At 41.9% G+C, this 18,235-nt stretch overlaps 1 protein-coding gene across 1 annotated transcript in view; it reads left to right on the plus strand.

The window, feature by feature from the left end:
- Positions 1 to 221: 221 nt before the first annotated feature.
- The window catches only part of AKAP11 (A-kinase anchoring protein 11), a 189,068-nt gene continuing 171,054 nt past the window's right edge, over positions 222 to 18,235 (plus strand). Inside the window, exon 1 of the mRNA XM_082244878.1 lies at positions 222 to 322. The gene's annotated coding sequence lies outside the window, so the exon portion shown is untranslated. The remainder of the gene's footprint in view (positions 323 to 18,235) is intronic.

The raw sequence follows: 18,235 nt of genomic DNA on the forward strand, positions 1-18,235 counted from the left end.
ACTATCGCTACAATTTGCTGTGTACTGATGAGTGATGAGCAGAGGCAGCCTCCTACCCACTTGCCAATCACAGCACTCCTTTGCCAATCAATGCGCCACAGGCAGCGCGCTGGATGATGACGTCAGAGCCGTCAGTGGATGGAACCACAACACCTCCGTCAGCTGCGCAGCTGAGCCTGCCCGGGATCGGGCTGTAGGGAGGATGAAGATGCTGCATGATCGTGTTCTGGGGTCCTGAGCTACCGAGGGCTGCAGTCAGGAGGGATCCGCTAGGCCGCAGCTGTCCTCCGGGAGGAGCAGTCAGTAGGGGGGCCTGAACCTGGTAATGACGGCTGTCCTGTCACTTGTTGGCTTCTCATGAATCTGTGTCCTGTGCGCTGCCTGTCATGTGCCTATGCCCTCCATTATTCCATCTTACACATTACTGCTGTTTAGTACATAATTCAATGTACAGGGGGTGGGGACTTATCAAGACTGGAACTGATGTGCATGACAGCCAATCAGCTTCCAGCTTCAGTTTGCTCAGTGAAGCTTTGGAAACGAAAGCTAAAAGCTGATTGGTTGCCATGCACAGTCCCTCCAGTCTTTGTAAATCCCCCATTGTATTGCAATGCAAGTCGTTGAGATATGTCTGTGTAGTATCCATGCAAGATCAACCGCATGTCAGTGCGCTCTTCTGTATAAGAAGGGTATTTGTGTAATCTCTTCTTCAATCCCTTTCTGGGCAAGATGTAAAGGTGCCACTTCCTGCTGGATTGCTCATACTAAGTGAGCCTGCTTCCCATCCATCGCGCCTGCCAGTATTCCCGCACACCATAACATGATCTGTAACTGCCGCATTGATTTATAGAACTCCTTTCTAGAGGACCTAAACCCACAACAGTAAAATCAGTCTGTATATGCAGTAAGGAATGCTTGTTATACCCACTGTGGTACCTCCTCTGAATTGTGTAAAAAGGCTGTTTGATCCTGTCTTCACTGATCCCCCCCTTCTTTTACTGTCCCTTATCTGCTGATAAAACAGGGCCTGGGGGCACATGCTCAGTTTGGTGTGTATTTCTCTCTCCTTCCACTGTCCCCAATATATTTCCTGATAACACAGAGCCAATGGACAAGCTGCACATGCTCACTTTGGTGTGTATTCCTAGTATTGTTTTTTCTCTCCTACTTCCACTGTCCCCAATATATTTCCTGATAATAGAGTCAGGGGACAGGCTGCACATGCTCAGTTTGGTGTGTATTGCTAGATGATTGTTTGTTTTTTTTTTTTTCTCTCCTTCTTCCTCTGTCCCCAATATATTTCCTAATAATACAGAGTGCAGGGGACAAGCTGCACATGCTCAGTTTGGTGTGTATTCCTAGAATTTTTCTCTCTCTCCTACTTCCACTGTCCCCAATATATTTCCTGATAATACAGAGCCAGGGGACAAGCTGCACATGCTCAGTTTGGTGTGTATTGCTAGAATTTTTTTTGTCTCTCCTACTTCCACTGTCCCCAATATATTTCCTGATAATACAGAGCTTGGGGACAGGCTGCACATGCTCAGTTTGGTGTGTATTGCCATAGTTTTTTTTTTTTTTTTGGAGGGTACATGTGATCAGCACAGGGCCAATCAGTACTGTCCAGATGGAGGGTCTGTGGTCCTGCAGCCTCATAGGACAGTCAGAAGAGAATGAAAACTCCTACAAAGTTTAACTAGGCACTGCTAGAAGTCACAAGACTGCTATATACTGCTAAAGAAAAAAGTATTTTGTTTATATTTACTAAAATATTTGTGTTTCCATGTTCTGTGTACTGTGGGAGACCAGATATAGTGAATGCAGGGTCCTGGGTTTAGTAACACTTTAATCGTTTTCCAAAATGGTTCCATTCAAAAAGCATGCCTTGTGTAATAACTGTCATAGGTGCTTGGGATCTCAAGAGAACTGTCAGGCCATCAAATGGCTGCTTTCTTGTTTGCAAAGGATAGAAGGGTTTATTTCTGTTTTTAATACATTTTACAGTCCGGGAGTAACTTCTGTTGGATGGAGAAGGCCATGCAAGATTTATTTGAATGTTGGCTGCCAGGATAGTGTCAAAGCTACAGATAACAATGACTTGGTATGTGATGTCTAATATTGTGTCTAGAATGATTCCTCCATTTAACATATATAATAAACAGGAGGGATTTGATTAAAATCAAGTCAATTTAAATTACTAGTAAAAAGGCTTAATTTAAATCAACTCTAAATTTTTTTTTCTAAAGCGCAAATGTCATTTCTGTCCTACAGCGGCTTCCGCTGTTGACTCACCGGCAGTCCCATTCACTTTAATGGGACGGCTGGTGATGCGGCAGTGACACAACAAGGGGAGGGATGTGGGGGCAGCAGGTGAGTGGATGCCCGCTAACAGGTGCTGCCATGATGGATCTGAAATGACAGGTGCTCTTTACATATAAAAACACATTCTTGCCGGTAGTTAGTGTGAAATTGTGTATGTTATCCCAGCTTGCAGAGCTTGGATTCATTGAATGAGTTTACCAAAAATGTCAATATTGCAGAATATACAGCCTGATGCTACATAACTACTATAAATATTATAAGTATTAGTTTTCTATTTAATAAACACTATCTTTAGATAGCTTTATACTCCAAAAGCATTTTATTAAAATAAATTTGATAAAAAAAAAAAAAAAAAAAAATACTGATTTAAATAAAAAATCTGATTTTTTTTTTTTTTTTAATTTTTTAAAAATCAATTGATTTTTTTTTTTTATCCACACTGATAAATAATCTGCATGTTAGTTGCACCTATTGTTAGAAAAGCCTCTTCTCTTTTTTTTTTTTTTTTTTTTTTTTTAATGAAAATATACTTTAGGCTGGGTTTATGCATATGCAATGTGGCAAACCAGCGTGATTCCAGTGCGGGTCCCCGCATCGCATTTAATGTGCAGGCAGTTCACACTGCTCTCTGCTGCAGATGTCAATAGAAAGTTAATGACACCCTCAAATTGGTTCGCAGATCAGTGTGAAATGTGAAATCAGACAAGAATTGGATCGCATGGGTGTGAACACCCATGCGATCTGATTCTGGTGCAGATAGGAACATGGGTCCAGCACCAATTTGGTCCTGAATGTGATGCTAATTCAGCCATACAAACTGTATGGCTGAATTCACATCGCAGGTGATCTTGTACAGCAATGTGGTGCGAATCCCATGCAATGTTAGTCATTGCTTTAGTGTGAACCCAGCCTTAAGGCCTCCATTTAATGCATACCTCATGCAGGCAGTCACATTGATGTAAATCCGGGCGCAGTGGCTGGAAGGACACAGGCGCTGCTCCCAATTTGACGCACTGTCTGTGTTCAGAGTTAGTGCACAGATATCCTATAAGGAGCAGCACCTGTATCCAAAGTTGCACGATTTCCAGAGCGACTCTAAGTGCGACTTTGATCTAACTTTACACTCTCTTGCACGAAGTCCCATCAAAGTAGTGCGGGCACTGCGTCTTTAAGTCACACCGATCTGAGTGGGTGCCATTAAAAACAGTGGGCTGCATCTTGTCATGCGACTTTATGTTCCAAAGTCGTTTTCTGGTGGTTTTCATGCTTACCTGGCTGATTGGAAAGCCCGAGAACCAATCTGGCGCTGGCGGCTGACCATAGAGATGAGCAGAAGAAAGGTGGCCTCTGCTCATCTCTATGGCCTAGGAGGACCACAGCGATGTCACTTCCGGTTCATGGCCGATGTAAGCAAGGCCTTTTTTTTTTCTTTTGTATTAGATCAATTTGTTTTTTTGTTTCCAATCAAATGCTTTCCTTTTGTGGAGGAGAGATATTATTGACCCCCGATCTCTCCATACAGAGGCCCTATGATGCCTTATTTCTATCACAAGGAATATTTGCATTTCTTGTGATAGGAATAAAAGTCATCCAAAAAATCTTTTTAAAGGGACAGTGTAAAAATTTACAACGGTGTTGGCACCACACATGTGAGGTATTGCCGCAAACGTCTGAGGGAGAGCAGAAATTTTAGCACTAGAACTTCTCTGTGATGCTAAACAGGTAACCTGTATAAAATTTTAAAGCGTCGCCTATGGAGATTTTTAAGTAGCAGGGTTTGTTATATGAATAATGTTTGGGGGTTCTAAGCAGTGTTAATTTTGTCGACTAAAACGTTTTTGTCGACTAAATTAACACAATTTTAGTCGACTAAAATACGACTAAAACTAAAACAATTCAGATGACTAAAATACGACTAAAACTAAAATGGCATTTTAGTCTTAAGACTAAAATACGACTAAAACTAAAGTGGCATTTTAGTCAAAAGACTATAACTAAAACTAAATCGAAATTTGCTGCCAAAATTAACACTGGTGCATGCTCAAAGCTTAATACCATAAATAATAACATGTTCGATTTTTCACTCCAGGAACAGCAGTCGTATATAATGAGTTTGGAAATTGTAGAGAAATGCTTAAATAATGCATTACAAATTACAATTGAACTACACCCATTCGATTATAGATGACTAAAATGAGTTATAGTCGACTAAAATATAGGACGTTTTAGTCGACTAAAATGTACTGGAGTTTTAGTCGACTAAATATGACTAAAACACTTGCAGAAGACTAAAATGGGACTAAAACTAAAATGCCATTTTAGTCCTAAGACTAAATTGAAATTTGCTGCCAAAATAACACTGGTTCTAAGTAATTTTCTACAAAAAATACATATTTTTACTTGTAAACAAAAAGTGTCAGAATAGGCCTGGTAAAGGAACCTTGCGGTAAGGAACTAAGGGGCTGAAATGTATAATTAACTTCATAAAAGACTAGTTGCCTTGCTGTCACAAAACACAGTTCTGCTTAAATCGCTGATCTGAGACTAGGCAGACGGCCAGATTTAAAGTGTTACTAAAGGCTATACTGTAGTTTTTGTTTAAAATAAAAAATAGGTCATACTTAACTACTCTGTGAATTCATATTGCACAGAAAGGTTCCTTACCTTTCCTTCTGGCAGTCCTCTGCCTGGTCCCCAAGCAAAACATGACTTAGTACTTGGTGGAGAAACCCTTGTTGGCAAGCACAGAGGTAAGACGTTTCTTGTATCTGGTTACCAGGTTTGCACCATCTCAGGAGGGATTTTGATGCACTCTTTACAGATCTGCTCTAAATTCTTAAGGTTTCATGGCTGTCATTTGGCTCCCTCTATAAATTTTCTATAGGATTAAGGTCTGGAGATTGGCTAGGCCACTCCATGACTTTAATGTGTTTCTTCTTGAGCCACTCCTTTGTTGCTTTGGCTGTATGTTTTGGGTCATTGTAATGCTTGAAGACCCATCCATGACCCATCTTCAGTGTTCTGGCTGAGGGAAGAAGGTTCTCCTCTAAGATTTTACAATAAATAGCCCCATCCATTGGCCCCTTGATGTGGCAAAATCGGTCTGTACCTCTAGCAGAGAAACAGCCCCGAAGCATTGTTTCCACCTCCGTACTTGACTGCAGGGATAGTGTTTTTAGAGTCAGCATTTATCTTCCTATAGTCGAGTTAATGGCAAAGAGCTTAATTTTGGTCTCTGACCACAGCACTTTCTCCAAGTCTTTCTCTGAATCATTTAGATGTTCGTTGGCAAACTTCAGACGGGCATGTGTCTTCTTAAGGAGGGGGACCTTGCGGGCGCTGCAGCTTTTTAATCCATGGTGGTGTGTTGTGTTACCAATGGTTTGTTTGGTGACTGTGGTCCCAACTGCACTGGGATCATTCACAAGCTCCCCCGTTTAGTGCTGGGCAGATCCCTCACTTTTCTCATGATCATCCTTACCCCATAAGGCAAAACTTTGCATAGAGCTCCTGACCGAGGGCAAATTGATGGGTTTTTTGTATTTCTTCCATTTGCAAATGTTCGCTCCAACAACTTGTGCAGGTCTACGATCTTGTCCCTGACATGCTTTGACAGCTCTATGGGCTTGCACATGATGTGAGATTTGAATGGAAGAAAGAGATTCTGTGGACAGGTGTCTTTTTTATACACATTACAAGTTATTAGGAGCACCTTCTTAAATTGACAGGACCAATCTGTGTACCATATAAGCACATACTGTTGCCAGTCTGTGGGAGCCAGAATTATTGTTTGTTGGTCGGGGATCAAATACTTATTTTACTCACTGAACTGCAACTCAATTTATAACATTTTTATTATGGTTTTTTCTTCCATTTTGGTTAATATTCTGTCTTTATCATTTAAAATGCACCCATGATAACACTTATAGATCCTTCATTTCTTTGTAAGTGGGAAAACTTACATAATCTACAGGAGATCAAATAATCATTTTCCCTACTGTAGCTGGTTAGTTATATCTACTACTGCATATACAGTAGATGTTCAAGAATATTTTTTGTTTTAAACTTCTTAACTAAATTGCATAATACACTTTTTTGAGGTTTCTTTCCAATTTATCAAAACAATATTCAGCCAACTATCTGATTATGAAAATATTAGTTGCAAACCTAGTCTCAACTGCTCTATCTATTTTTATATATTGGCCCCAACTGTTGGATCTATTTTTAGATCACGGTCTCAAGTGTTCGATCTATTTTTAGATCCCCAATCTATTTTTAGATCTTGGTCCCAACTGTTCGATCTATTTTTAGATCCCTGATCTATTTTTAGATCTTGGTCCCAACTGTTCGATCTATTTTTAGATCCTGGATCTATTTTTAGATCCTGGATCTATTTTTAGATCCTGGATCTATTTTTAGATCTTGTTCCCAACTGTTCGATCTATTTTTAGATCTTGTTCCCAACTGTTCGATCTATTAGATCCCCGATCTATTTTTAGATCTCGGTCCCAACTGTTCGATCTATTTTTAGATCTCAGTCCCAACTGTTCGATCTATTTTTAGATCCTGGATCTATTTTTAGATCTCAGTCCCAACTGTTTGATCTATTTTTAGATCCCCGATCTATTTTTAGATCTTGGTCCCAACTGTTTGATCTATTTTTAGATCCCCGATCTATTTTTAGATCTTGGTCCCAACTGTTTGATCTATTTTTAGATCCCCGATCTATTTTTAGATCTTGGTCCCAACTGTTTGATCTATTTTTAGATCTTGGTCCCAACTGTTTGATCTATTTTTAGATCTTGGTCCCAACTGTTTGATCTATTTTTAGATCTTTGTCCAAACTGTTCGATCTATTTTTAGATCCCGGATCCATTTTTAGATCTTTGTCCCAACTGTTCGATCTATTTTTATATCTTGGTCCCAAACTGTTCAATCTATTTTTTGATCTTGGTCTCAACTAGGGCTGACACAACTAATCAACATAATCGACTATAATTGATAATGAAAATTGTTAACTATTTTTATTAGCAATTAATTGGTCAGCTGATTAATTGGCTTTCATACATAATGCATTATTTGTTTACATGTCAATATGCACAGTGTACTGAGCTGTATGTGTGCTGCACTGTAGATACGTGTCAGACATACAGCTCACTACACAGTTCACACATCAGTATATACAGTACAACACATGTGGAACTGAGTACACCTTCCATGCATGACAGTAAGTTCCTGAGAACGTGAATGTGTGAGAAGCAATGTCTCATGGGACATGTAGTCCTTGGCAGGAGAAAGAAGTGATTCTAAAGGCAGATGGTTTTTACCTTAATACATTCATACATTCCTCCTCTGTATACTTTACTGATCCCAATCTTAAACCAGCATTTTGGCCGGGAGCTGCAGCACTGCTCTCTTTCTTCCTCCTCACAGGATTCAAATGGTTGTCCATCACAGTCAGTGAGGAGGGCCAAGCACACAATGCAGAGCGGATCGAGGCTGCTCTGTGCAAAACAATTGCACAGAGCAAGTAAGTATATTTTTTGTTATTTTTAAAAAATTCCAACATTTATAGTCCCTTTAAAGACTGTGCAGGGAAGATCCGCATCTGAAGCCAGAGAAGGTAAAGGCTAATACGCTAGAGGTAAAACAGGAGTTCCACCTGGAGAAATTTTTTTTTTTAAGTCAGCAGCTACAAATTCTGTAACTGCTGACTTTTAATATATAGACACTTACCTGTCCAGGAAGCCCACGATGTCAGCACCCCAGCCTATTTTCAGATCGGCTGACTTGTGCTGCCGCCACCATTTTTTCTAAGGGAAACTGGCAATGAAGCCTTTTGGCTTCACAGCTGGTTCCCTTCTATATATATTATACACACACACAGTAGATGTTTGGCTACTGGAATTTGGCTGCAAAAGTGGAAATACACTTTAAATCAAGGACTAAAACGAAAATTAAGTTAGGAACCACATTGTGTATTTTAGTTCTAACAAACCATTTTTCTTACATAGAGCGTCAAACAATAGACTCACATTGTAAACAAAAGGAACATGTACTTGCTTTAATTAGGCTGTCCATCTTCCCTGCTCGATTACTGCAAAGTGTTATATGTTAGAGACACTATTACAAGTTTTATTTGATAAAACTTACTTTTTCCCCATGCACTGGGCACATGTATTAAAATCAGTTTACGATGCCAAAAAACAGTACAGGATCTCTTACAGCCAACATGCAAGAGGAAAGTTAAAATTAAGTGGTTACCTTTCATATATTTTGGGGTTCAAGTATTTGGAAACACTTTTCTATTTCCTCTATAGGTCAAATGTTATTCATTAAAGAAAATATATATATCGAGTGGTTTTGGAAAATACCTCATTAAGACCACTAGATGGAACTGAGGAATTTTCCATCCAGTGGAGAAAAAGCGGTGTATTACCGAATCCTTCCATTTGTGAGCAGCTTTCCAATTTTGCTTAAAACAAATGAAAACAGGACAGTGGATGGAGCCAATTAAATCATTACTTGATACAAATAACTATAACTTTTTTTGATGACCGAAGAAGGTTGGCTTTCACTGTACCATTTTTTTCTGTTGTATTTTGCTACAGCAGGTTTCTATTATTTGATGTATCAGTAAATAATTTTGCGCACCAGCTTAATAAAATAGAATTTACAAACCAGTGATAAGTGATAGAAATGCACCGAAACTTCAGCCGCCGAAACATATCTGCCAAAAATGGTGTTTTGGAATATAGTCAGTTTGCATCTCAAGATAGTGCCGCGTCCCAAAAATATAAGAAATATGGAAAATCTCCTAGGGGTGGGACTTCAATGGCACCAAAAACTAGTTTTAGAGAAAAGCGCTTTTATTTAGTATACATTCATAAAAATACTGATACAAAAAAATACATAGCAGCATAAATAAACAGATATGGTACAGCCAAAGAAAAAGGACATGGAGATATCAAATATATAACACCATAGGATACAACGGTATGACCTCAATCACCCAACGCGTTTCGGGGCTGAAAAGCTCCTTCATCAGGGGTATAATTGAAGATGACAACCTACTGAAAAATGTAAGATATAAATATATTTGAAATATCATAGTCTGACAATATTTGTAATTAGATAAAATACAATATACTATCAAGAGGTGGTGTATAAACAAAATCCATGTCATAATTAAAAGCAATACATCGACAAAAAACGAACTCCCAGAGGAGTGTGTCAGTACATCCTGCCCATCAAATATAGTGATATTGTATAGGAGCACTAAAGTATGCAGAGAAGCTATGAAATCACCAGCTGAGTCATCTTGGATGCTGGGGTCAAAAAGGAGTGCAAAACCCTGAGAGGTAGATAGTTCACAACAATATCAATGTGTCCGTTTGGAGGTTTAACTATGAATCAAGTAATATGTCAGTTAGATATATAAGTCATTGGGGGGGGGGGGGATGAAAAAAAAGGGGGGGGGGATAATGGCATCTCACAAGCATAGAAATGACAAAGGGGTACAACCATATGTGATTGAAACCATATGGAGGTAAAAAAACGCTATATAGCAAATAAAATTAGAATTAAAAAAGCACTCAAGTAAAGTGGCGTTATCTGCATTTTGCTGATCCTGGCCCCCGAAAACGCACGGCTGTTTTGCAGCGATTATACTGTACTTATGGCTTGTTTTTCATAGGTCATGTGACTCAAAAACTGCAACAAAAATGTAACATGGGTGCATTATTGATGCGTTTTTGCTGCATTTTCAATGCATTTCAACGGGGAGGTGTGCTTTTGGTGTGGTTTTTGTAACTGATCAAAAATGCAGCAAGCAGAATTTTTAACATCACAGCGGAAGCACAAAAGACCAGTGTGGTGATTTAAGCCTGGATTCACACTGCTGCGGTGTAAACACGGCGTGTAATTGGCACTGGAATTGGAGCATATTCCTGTGCGAATTACATGCAGTGTCTCTGGGGTGCGATTTGAGCCATGGATTTGCATTGCATTTGCAGCAAACATGTGCAGGACCCTTTTTTTTTTTTGGCCGCATTAGAATTGGATCGCATGGGTGTTTCTGCAAATCACACTGTGTTTTGCAAACCGATTGCAGGGTCCTTAACATACACTCCACAATCAAATTCGCACCGTATCTAGTGTGAACCCAGGCTAAAAGGATGCATTTTTCTTCAGCTTTTCTTGCGCTAAAGGTGCCATTAATGGGCAACAGTAAATTCATGATACTGAGGCCTCATGCACACGTGGGGGTTAGAAAAAACATGCTGCAAAGCTAGTTCTGACACAGGGAAAAAGCAGCTGTAAAAACTTGCTTTCAGTAGTTTTTTCCATTGGCGTTATTGCACGTTTGGCCACGTAGCTTTTAGCAGCGTTTTTTCTGCCTCCATTCAAAATCAATGGTTCCCTATGGGAGCCTATTGATTTGAATGGAAGGCGCACCGCAAGTCGGATCAGTATGATCCGACTTGCGGTGCGACTTGCGCTGTGAGAATCTTGAGGGGGAACTCCACGCCAAAATGTGAATAAAAACTGCGTGGGGGTCCCCCTCAGGTGTCAAACCAGGCCCTTCGGGTCTGGTATGGAATTTGAGGGTAGCCCCATGCCGAAAAAACGGCGTGGGGTCCCCCCAAAATCCATACCAGACCCTTATCCGAGCATGCAGCCCGGTAGTTCAGGAAGGGGGAGGGGACGAGCGAGCGGCCCCACCCCCCGCTGGACCATACCAGGCCACATGCCCTCAACATGGGGGGGGTGTTGGTGCTTTGGGGCAGGGGGAGCTCTGCACCCCCCACCCCAAAGCACCTTGCCCCCATGTTGATGACAAGGGCCTCATCCCCACAACCTTGGCCGGTGGTTGTGGGGGTCTGCGGGCAGGGGGGCTTCTCGGTATCTGGAAGCCCCTTTAACAAGGGGGGCCCCCCAGATCCCGGACCCCCTCCCTATGTGAATGGGTATGGAGTACATTGTACCCCTACCAATTCACCCCATAAAAGGCAGTGTATGTAAATAACGACAGAAGACGTTTTGGAAAATGTATTAAAAATCTTCATCCGGTCTTCTACACTCCGGTCTTCTCCTCTCCGCTCTTCTTCTCCCCCTCTGCTCTTCTGCTCTTTTGCTGTCCACTCTTCTGCTCTTTTGCCCTCCGGTCTCTGCAGCTTGTTATATAGCCATTGTGGGCATGGCCGCCCAGTGACGTCATCAGGGGACCCCACCTCCTTATGTCACAGATGACATCGTCTGTGACATAAGGGGGCGGGGCCTCCCGGTGACGTCATAGGGAGGGGGTCCGGGATCTGGGGGGCCCCCCTGCCCGCAGACCACCCACAACCACCGGCCAGGGTTGTGGGGGATGAGGCCCTTGTCCTCATCAACATGGGGCCAAGGTGCTTTGGGGTGGGGGGGGTGCAGAGCCCCCCTGCCCCAAAGCACCCACACCCCCCCATGTTGAGGGCGTGTGGCCTGGCATGGTCCAGGGGGGGTGGGGCCGCTCGCTCGTCCCCTCCCCTTTCCTGGCCTGCCAGGCTGCATGCTTGGATAAGGGTTTGGTATGGATTTTGGGGGGACCCCACGCCCTTTTTTCGGCATGGGGCTACCCTCAAATTCCATACCAGACCCGAAGGGCCTGGTTTGGAACCTGGGGGGGACTCCCACGCCGTTTTTTTACAATTTTGGCGTGGAGTTCCTCAAGATTCTCACAGCGCAAGTCGGATCTTCCTGATCCGACTGATCCTGACATCGTATTTTCCTTCCTTTCCGTTTTTTGAACGGAACAAAAATAGGGTTCTTTTCCGTTCCCAAAAATGGAACAGAACTGAAAGGATGAAAATCGGATGTCAGCGGATGGTCATCCGCTGACATCCGCAATCCCATTGACATTCATTATGTCCGTATATCATCCGCAAACGGATGGGGTGATATACGGACATACGGAACACCCGTGTGAAAGGCCCTAAGAGCTGTGAAAATGTGGAATAGACTCCCTCCAGAGCTGGTTCTGGCTAGCTCACTAGATTGCTTTAATAAAGGCCTGGATTCTTTCCTGGGTGTACATAATATAAGTGGGTACTAATATTTATAGGTAAAATAATATAAGTGGGTACTAATATTTATAGGTAAAGTTGATCCAGGGAATATCCGACTTCCTCGCGGGGAATTAGAAAGGAACTTTTTTCCTTGCTGGAGCAAATTGGATCATGCTTTGCTGGGGGATGGGGGGGGCGGTTTGCCTTCTTCTGGATCAACTGTGGGTATAGGATTGTGTATATGGGATTGTAAAAAAAAAATTGCTGTTTTTTTTTTTTTTTTTTTTTTTTTTTTTTTTGATTTGAACTAGATGAACTTTGGGTCTTTTTTTTTTAACCAGACTAACCAGACTATGTAACTGAGGCAATGTGGATCCACAGAAAAGCTGCAACCTTTTTTCCACTTTAGGCATTCTCTCACCTTAAGGCCCCCTTCACACTTGTGCGACCTAAAAGTCTCGTGATTATGCCGGGATTTTGACTGGACTTGAAGCAATACCTGTGTAATCTTGAGGTCTCGATCTCAAAACGCATACAAATCTGACCAAAGTAGTACAGGGACTACTGTGAAGTTTCTGCGACTTGAAGTCGCACAGATATGAACGGTACTCATTGGAAATCATAAGATACGACTTGTCGTGCGACTTAGCAGTCCTAAGTCGCAGGGCAAGTTGCACAAGTGTGAAAGGAGCCCTAATGCATGACCCTCTTTACAAAGGCCATATATGAGCACTTTAAAACACATGCTAATAAACCACCAATCATGGAACTTCCAACTACAGATGTCCCACGCAGATTCAAGCTCATCATCAAACCTAGGTTACTGGTATTAATATTACTATGCAAACTTCGGCCCTTTTCACATGGGCGATCCGATCTGCCTGTCAGTTTTTCAGGTGGACTGGATTGGATGCTCCATTCATCCCTTTGGGGCAGCGGATGTCAGCAGAGACATCAGCGGAGACACCCGCTGTTAATCCGATTCCGTTCCTGTCCATGAAATTCGGATGGATGGAAACCCTATTTTCCATCCGTCTAGAGAATCGGATCAGATCGGATGAGAATGGAAAGGCGGTGCGTTCTCATCCGATCTCCCCATAGGGGACAGCGGGGATCTGACAGTTCCGTCTCTGCACACAGAGCGGAGCTGTCATCCGCCTGCTCAGCGGGGATCGGTGGATCGATCCACCGCTGAGCAGAATGGACTCCGTTGCCGTGTGAAAGGGGCCTTAAGGAAAACAGACATAGTGCTCGCTGCTGAATATTTTATTAAAAAAATATCAAAGGAGAAGTTTACCTTCTGGAGCATGTTACATCTATGTTTAGGGTGTAACATGATCTAGACATACCCTCTGAATTACCTGTGATAGTGGGTTGGGGATCCTCTCCTTGCACCCGCTGTCACATTTTGAAAACAGCATTGTTGTGTGGGGCTCCGCCCACACAGCCATGTTGTTTATTTACAGGAATCTGTGCATGAGAAAACTACAAGTCCTGTCTTCCACCGTGGCAAACTGATTTGTAGTTTGAATGGGCTGTGCGCATACTGATTAGCTTTCTCTTTGTCCATTCGCACGCACTCCAGCTTGCAAGCTGACAGCTCTTACGTCGGTACAAACTTAAAGCCAGAGGGAGACCGTGTAGGAGCCTGAAACTGATCGCTGGTGCAATACTTTGCAGGCTCCGGTTAAAAGAAATAATAGATGCACGTTTTTTTTAACCTGCAAACAAATGTGCATTTATTATTATTATTTTTAGTAATAGAATAGGTTAGCCTTTAAAATCACACTTGTATCGAAAAGGTGTAAAACCTCATGGCAACAGATCCCATGAAAACGTGCTGCTGCACCGGAACCAACCCGTGTGTCTTAATCTAAAGAGATCCACCAACCAGCAGACAGCCTCTTCTCTCCACCTTCACTTGAGACTCCACCCAATGCGTTTTCCTATCCCTGAAGATGTCAGTGTGAGAAAACCTCTTTTCATTTTTTAGTGCAGTGCATACACAATTGATGTATGCTGACATTTGTTGGTGTTTTGGGCTACTATGAGTTGTTTACTGATGTGATTTGGTATTTCCCTCTGTCCTTCCCTCTTATGTAGTGCTAGCTAGTTCAGTCCTAACTAGACCTTCCCAGTTTACATCCTTGTTCCTTCAGTCAGTGTCAGTGCTTCACTAAGAAAGACAATGTTGTTGATTTACTAAAACTGGAGCGTGCAAAATTTCGTGCAGCTGTGCTTGGTAGCCAATCCGCTTCTAATTTCAGCTTGTTCAATTAGAGCCGGTTCTCACTGGGGCGACTTGTCAGGCAACCTGGTCGCCTGACAAGTCGCCGTGGGTCGCCTGCCATAGATTAGCACAGGACCCGTTCTAATAGGAGCGACACAAGTCGCTCCGACTTAGAAAAAGGGTCCTGTACTACTTCGGGGCGACCTGGAGCAACCTGCATTGACTTCAATGATATGAAGTCTGTGCATGCCGCTCCGATGTCGCGGTGCGTGCTGTGCACCGCGACTTCACAGGTCGCCCCGGCAAGTTGGGTCGCTCCTATGTGAACCGGCTCTTAGGCTTTGACAACCTGGATCTGCACCAGATTTTTCACTCTTCAGTTTTAGTAAATGAACTCCATTGTCTTCTTACACCTTAACCACTTAGGTTTTACCACCCTCCAGAAGGTTTTACCACCCTTAATGATCAGGCCATTTTCTGCAATACGGCACTGCGTTGCTTTAACTCACAATTGCGCGGTAGTGCGACACTGTACCCAAAAAAAATTGGTCTTTTTTTTCCCACAAATAGAGCTTTCTTTTGGTGGTATTTGATCACCTCTGCGGTTTTTATTTTTTTGGGCTATGAACAAAACAAGAACCACAATTTTGAAAAAAAAACAACAATATTTTTTACTTTCTGCTATTAAACATTCCCAATAAAAGAATCACATTTTTTCATCAATGTAGGCCAATATGTATTCTGCTACATATTTTTGGTAAATAAATCCTAATAAGTGTATATTGATTGGTTTGCGCAAAAGTTATATTGTCTACAAACTAAGGGATATTTTTTTTTTATGGGATTTTTATTTATTTGTTCATTTGTTTTTCTTTTACTAGTTATGGCGGTGATCAGCGACCTATAGTGGGACTGCGAAATTGCAGTGGACAAATCAGACATCAAGTGACACTTTTTGGGGACCAGTGACACTAATACAGTGATCGGTGCTAAAAGAAATGCACTGTTACTGTATAAAAGACACTGGCAGGGAAGGGGTTAACACTAGGGGCAATCAAGAGGTTAAGTGTGCTCCTAGGGAGTGCTATCTAACTGTAGGGGGAGTGGATGCACTAGACTAGAGGAAAAGAGAAATCTGTGTTTCAGCTTAGCTTAGTTGAAACACAAGATCTCTCTTTTTCTCCCTGGCAGAACAGCGGTCTGTCTTGTTTACATAGGCAGACCGCAGTTCTGTCCTTCTGCCGAACGACTGACGGATCTGCTGATTGGCTCCTGCTGTGTCCAATTACAGCGGGAGCGGTGCTTCGGGGGCACGAGTGCCCCTGAAAAACCTGTGCACAAATTCTGCGCAGCCGTGCCAACCTGCCGCAGTATATATGTGGCAGGCGGTTTGGAAGTGCTTAACAGACTGGAAAAACATCCTCTGTGTTGGAATTAGCTGAAATAAAAGTTGGTTGATTTCAGCTTCTGTATCCTGTTGAAGAGTTACGCTGCCTGTGGATATTGTCAAGTCAGAAGGTGACCATGCTGTTCGGTCTGTCTGGGTCTTTGGAGCCAAGTCAATGTATAAGGCATTTTAAACAGAACAGTATGTTTGCTATTATTGAAGAAACATTGCAAATATTTGACTTCGTAGTGTTGATAGAAAATGCTTAGCCTAAACCTCTTTGTTATAGGAACTAAATGTAAAGTCTTCTTGTACCTGTTTGGACAACCTATGTAAAATAATATTGTATTGTGATCATTGTGCAGTTACATGCATAATATATATAATGCCATGGGTATAATAATTCATTTTCATTTCATACATCTTTAATTTATGTTCCACTCTACCTTTTACAAGCAGGTTAATGTGTCCAGAAAAGTTACATTACCAGGGGTACTTGTGAAGTTACAGCAACTGTTTTGTTATAAAGATGGTTTAAAGTACAGTATAACTAACTAAAGGCAAAACTTTTTTAGTTTTGGATAGAGTTGATTAGAACCCCTGTCAGTTTTTATTGCTGTTAGTGCCCCTGATTCTCCCTCTCTGTTTCACCTGAAAGTAAAAGAAAATCCCAAATTTTGGGTTGTCCACAGAAAAGTAATAGAGGGAAAATCATCCAATGGGGACGCTAGTTCTGGTGACCTGGGAGTCCCCAAGGAATCTCTTAATTTGCAGGGAATGCTTCTCATTTCCTGTTTTGCTATGGGAGAGGAAGTGATGGGAAACCTCCTCAATGGGACACAGATGGCCAAAAAAAATGACAGGGGTTAAAACCATCCCTTACTCTATCCACAATGGGGGGAAAAACTTTACCACTTTAAAGCAGTATTGAACACAAAATCAGGCTTTTATTATAATGCAGGTTACCAATTCTTAGATGTGATGGCTGCATTAGTTTTTCCTTTTTTTAGATTTTTTCCTATTTTCATCTGGCGATCCAGCAGGCAAGTTTGTTGTTTTTTCACAGCACAGACTCTCCGGCAGAATTTATCGGTTTACATGCATGAGGTAGACCTTTAAACACTAGTAGGCGTGAATAAACTGATTAGCCGTTATTTATTCATGCAAAACCTTTATCGCAAAAAAAAAACTGTTGCTATAACTGCATAAAATTGTTAGATGGATTTTGGCTTCATTTTGTTAGTGTATCTAAATCTGCTAATACATTTTTAACACTCTTCTTCTAACAGACTGACAATGCTACTGTCAGCTGTGCTTCCTGTGCTCATTCCTCCAGAGTTGTCTCGCTAAAACAGGAGATGTTTTACTGGCCAGGTCACCAGGTGAAAACAGAGGGGAAAAAAGACAAAGAAAAAAGTAATGCAGCCACAACATCTAATGATTGGTATGCTGCAATATAATCAGGGAACAGGTGGGTGGATGGCTGCTAACAGGCGCTGCCATGATGGATGGTGCTCTTTAACCACTTCCCGCAAACCTGTACTTGTATGTCGCCCCCACCCACCGCTCTGCCCGGGTCTCCTGTCCCTTCAGGAGACCCGAGCATGTCCGTCAGCTGGTTAAAGTACCGAATGAAGTCAGATTCGGCTTTGATCGGCTCTCTGATCATGTAACCCAGGAGTGACGTCAGGATGTCACTTCCGATTTACTTGGCTGCCAACAGCGCCGATTTAAAAAAGTCAGTATTCAAAAATGCCAATTTCGGCCTTTTGAGTACTTTGAAGTGCAGTGGAGGGGTTTGGGTTCTTTTAGACCCCCAGATCCCTCCATAAAGAGTACCTGTCACTCCCTATTACTTTCACAAGGAATGTTTACATTCCTTGTGACAGCAATAAAATGAATCAGATATTTTTTTACTTTTTTTTTTAAAAACAGTGTTAAAAATAAAAAATTTTAATAAGAAAACATTTTTTTTTAAAGCGCCCCCATCACCATGAGCTCGCCCACCAAAGAAAACGCATACGTAAGTTGCGCCCGCAAATGTAAACTGTGTTCAAATCGCACGTGAGGTATTGCCGCAATCGCCAGAGCGAGAGCAATAATTCTAGCAAAAGACCTCCTCTGTAACTCTAAACTAGTAACCGTTAAAAATGTTTAAAGCGTCGCCTGTGGAGATTTTTAAGCACTGTAGTTTGTCGCTACGAGTGTGTGAAATTTTAAATCGTAACATGTTAGGTATCTGTTTACTCAGCG

Source organism: Pelophylax lessonae, assembly GCF_965119305.1.
Source record: "Pelophylax lessonae genome assembly, chromosome: 2".
NCBI lineage: Eukaryota > Metazoa > Chordata > Amphibia > Anura > Ranidae > Pelophylax > Pelophylax lessonae.